This window comes from Fukomys damarensis, unplaced genomic scaffold (genome assembly GCF_012274545.1).
Source record: "Fukomys damarensis isolate Sample0158 unplaced genomic scaffold, DMR_v1.0_HiC HiC_scaffold_22, whole genome shotgun sequence".
In the NCBI taxonomy this organism is placed as follows: Eukaryota; Metazoa; Chordata; class Mammalia; order Rodentia; family Bathyergidae; genus Fukomys; species Fukomys damarensis.
The window spans coordinates 25,410,620-25,415,218 of NW_022900934.1; positions in this window are offsets into that span (position 1 = coordinate 25,410,620).

The following is a 4,599-nucleotide window of genomic DNA, read 5'->3' on the forward strand; positions in this document are numbered from 1 at the left end:
GAGAAATGTTTCTTTTGTTGTTAAACTAAAAAAAAAAAAAAAAAAAAAAAAAAACCTAAAAAGCTGAAAAGCTTATCTTTTTTTGCTTTTGAAATCAGTCAGGTGTGAATAATTCACCCACTTTATAACAGGTCCTAGTCTCTCACACCTGAACTGCCTACTCAGGAATCTGGGAACTCTTTGCATATAAGAAAGATGAAAGTAATAGAATGTGTTCAAATATATTTTCCTGTTCACAATCACTAAGTACTACATTAACAAAATTGTCATAATACAATCTCAAGACTTCTAATTAAACTTTCAGCAGTTGTGATGTTGCTGTTTTCTTCTCTTATTTTAGAGGGGACATGATCCACTTTTTCAGCCTTCAAACATGTCCTGAAGCTCTGTGCTCTGAGTGTAGATCCCCCGTTGGGTTCCGTACCATCCCCTCAAAAATGGGGTGCCTAGGGACTGATTGGTAGACAGTCACATCACCTATGGGAACCTCTGTGATCACTTTGCCTGGACCTCCCACTGAAAGTCAAGACGTAGCAAAAGGCATTTTCAAGGGGCCTGACTCCTCCTTGAGCCTATTATATGGGGGTAATTTGTGTGCTTTCTCTCATGCTGGCCCAGGGTCTGGTCACAGTGGGAGAGCAATGTTTATGGGAGGAAGAGAGAGAGAGAGAGAGAGAGAGTAAAAACAGAGGAGAGGGAGAGAAGGAGAAAAGAAGGATGAAGAAGGTGTTAGGGAGGAAGGAAGGATAGAGAGAAGGAAAAAATGAGAAATGGAGAGCTGGGGAAAGAGGAAGAAGAGAGGGAGGGACAGAGGGAGAGGACAGGGGGAAGTCTGTCGGTATCCTAACAGTGCAGCCGTGCGAGCTGGACTACATCTCCGGGTCCCCAGTTCCCAGCACAGGAAGGCCTCAGCTCACTGGCCAGGACTGGCCATCTCCCCCACTGTGCCAGTGATGAGCTCAGCCACCTGCACACGTAAGTCCCTCCCTGTCCTTAGTCAACTGCCCAGAACTTGGCCTCTGATCTTCCTTGTCCTCCAGGACACAGACTATTGGGCCATACAATTTTTTACTATAGAGCTTAAAACCTATATCTAGCCTCTACTCTGTACATCTGAAGACTTTTAAAGTGACTGGATCCAGATAATATAAACATACAAAGTTAATTTGAAAAGTCTTTGGCTAGACTTATCAAAGTCATGGTCCCAATGCCTCTTTAACCTCCTGGCTGGCTTGCCAAAAGAAAATGTTACCTAACAGGGTCCTAGGAGGTTCTTAAATGCATCCTACCTGTAGAATTAAGTTGTAGGTTCACTGACTCCAATTGCAGTAAAATAATTTTCTGGATGTATCAGAAAGAGGCATCAAAGAATTTATTACACAAAAATGTAAAAGAACACAGTCAAATAGAGCTTTGAATAGAGAAAGAGAGAGAGAGAGAGAGAGAGAGAGAGAGAGAGAGAGAGACAGGTACCTAATGATCTGGAGCTGTTATTTTTTATGGTGTCTTAGGGTGTCTGCAAGATGGGTGATCTCCCCCAGTTTGAGTTTCCACATATGAGAGATAACATGTGATACTTGAATTTCTGTGTCTGTTTATCTGATTTAATGTGATGTCCTTCAGGGCCATCAGGTCCATCCATTTTTACACAAACGACAAAATTTCATTTTTTATTATGGCCGAATAAAACTCCACTGTGTATACATACCATAAAAAAGACGGGTGATCCAAGATGTGTATTCCTACTGTCTCAAGATACCCATCTGGTGGGCTTTGTTTGAATGTAAACCATTTACGTGTGTTTGAATTTGAGATCTGCTGCCCCCTAATATTGCTCCTTCCTTAGGGTGGAGGTCTGTGAGAAGAAATCCAATTACAGATAAAAAGAGGTGGCCTATTTTCAGGTGAAAGCAGCCTATTTGAAGGTGAAAGAGAGAAGAGAAAAATAAAGTGTGCTTTTGCCCTAGAGCTGTATTTTTTCCTAAAGTATAATTTTTATATTCCAATTTTCCTGTCTCTTTCTTACCTATTTTTATCTTTTCCATCCTATCTCAGAACTGATTGTTCTTTTGATAACTGCCTACTGAGCACCTTCTGAAGCAAATCCTGTGTCAGATCTCAGTCCTTGTCCAAAAGAAGAGCCACACTCTGAAGCAATTGATAAGCCGCTGTGGTCAGCTCAGGACCTAGAGGAAATAGTCTCACTGTTTACTCCTGCAAACAGCCACAGGAGGCTGCTATTTTATTCCTATTTTGTAAACAAGAAAACTGAGGCATGAAAAGGGAAATAAATTTCCCATTCACATACCCAGAGCTGGGATTGCACTCAGGAGCTCTGGCTCTAGAGTCCAAGATCTGAGGGCTTCAGTCATACAGCCACTCATGTATTAACAATGCTACCCCACAGGATGGGCCTCCTCATCAATAACAAGTGCTTGGATTCTTGTCTCTTTCTTCAGTGTTCCCCAGCCCCTGGGTCCTTGCTTGTCCCTGTGCATGCTGGGTATAAGGTGGTGCAGCTGAAGTGGTTGCCACTTTCAGTCTCTGGCCATGCAAGGCTTGTCTGTGGGGAGCAGGGGTGAGGTACAGAGTCTTATTGTGCGCTGTCATGGCCCCAGAGGCCTCCCCTCCAGCTTTGCCCAAGCTATTCCCTTGGCCTAGTGACTTAGCAGTTGGGACGTTGTATTCTGCCACCCAGGCTCTGCACTTGGCCTGTCATCCTGCATTTTTTTCACTGTGATCCTGTGGTTCTAGTCTCACTCCTGTTTTGCAAAAAAGAAAACTAAAACGTTCAGAGAGTTAGTGAAAGAGTGGGATTTGAATTCAGGTCTACTTGACTCTAAAGCTTATGCCTTTCATTGTCACACCAAAAAGCTATGCAGGCACCACCTCCTTCCAGAACACACAACTGTGTCATGAGATTTTGATGCAAAGAAAGGGCTTAGGACTTGAGTCAGATGGGCCCTGTGGGCCACCTATTGCCAAGGTCTGGGGTTCCTAGGACCTTTGAGACCAGGATTTTGATCTTCTGGAGTTTGAAGCACATGGTATCTTGGCATTCTCCCACCTGTCAAGGAAGATCCAGAAGAGAACTTTTTGCACAAAAACAATGGCTTTGGAGCACACCTCATATATCAGAGCATATGGCCAAGGATCGAACTCATGACCTTGTGCTTGCAAGGCAGGTGGGAGCACCTCTGAGCTAAATCCCTGGCCCACTCCTTCCTTTAGTTCTAAAAGGCTTAGAGCCAGACCTGCTCCCTGGTTTTACACCTTACAGGAATGCCACCACTCTGCTGAACAGGATCTTATCAGCTCAGACAGTCCCCAAGACTACAGTTGGACCGGTTGTCTAAAGGGCAGAGGGTATTCACCGTCTGTCCTCGCCTCTTTCAAACATATGCCCTGTACAGACACATCTTCTTGTGGGAGGTTTCCTTATCAACAGCCAGGCTGTGACTGAGCCCCAGCATTAATAAGGGGACTGAGCAGCTGCAAGAGGCCACTGGAGGACTCATGGAGGCCACAGCCACCCACCATGGGGAGAGAGTTCCACAGTGGCACTCAGTGTTGCATATCCTTACTGTGACCCGGCTGGAGTCCCATCCTCACCCCAAAGGTTGGAGGCTGCTGGCTTTGTCAACAGCAAAGAAAGATGTAAGAAAATTAGAAGATGAAGTTTGGAGATGTTAGATACTACCTGGTAGTAGCTACCATAAGAAAGACCTGTGTGGCTTCCCTGGAGACTCCTGTGATCTCTGGTCTTGAGCTTTCCTCATTTTCCCCATATACTCATCATTTTTTAAAATGCCTTTATAGATAGGAGAAGAGACTCCCCCAAAGGATGGGATTGGTAGAAGATCCCATAGAAAAAGTGGCTAAACTGGGATTTGAACCCAGGCCTCAGAACATCTATCTGGGGGATCATCTCCTTTCTTCTTTTGGCTCACCATCACTGTGGGGAAGTCCTAGGGAAATAACAGAGGACTTGAGATAAGTCAGCCCCCGCCAGCTTCCCCAGAACACAATAGGCTGCCACCCCTCCTGTTTGAGGGGGACTCACAGTTGATCAATGCTTTGGATGAGTTATTTTCTTTCTAAAGAGCTCAAGCTCACCAGATGTTGAGTTTTCTGACCTGAATATTCCTCAGAACATCACTAAGGAAGGGCAGCAAGACCCCTGAGGCCACAGAGACCCCCAGAGCACCCTTGTAGAGCACCATCCAGAGTCAAGGAGCCCACTGCCTCCAGGTCATCTTTGCCACCAGGTGGTGTCCTGCTGCCCAAAGGGAGGTTAAGAAGCCTGTCCCTGTCAGGGCTTGTATGTCTAGATGTCCCCCAAAAGCTTCATGGGACTTCTTCAGAGATGACTAGATCTAGATTATGTGACACTGGGATTGATTCATGGTGCAAGGCTAGGATCAAGGACACTAGGATTAAGGGTGTGAGTGCTGCCTGCCCTTAGGATGGATAGACTGAATAAGATATAAGGGCCAGAGGGCCAGGGGTTTTGCTCAGTGTTACTGCCACCCGCCTCACAAGCACAAGGTCCTGAGTTCGATCCCTGGTACCAAAATTTTTTTAATATTATATATATAT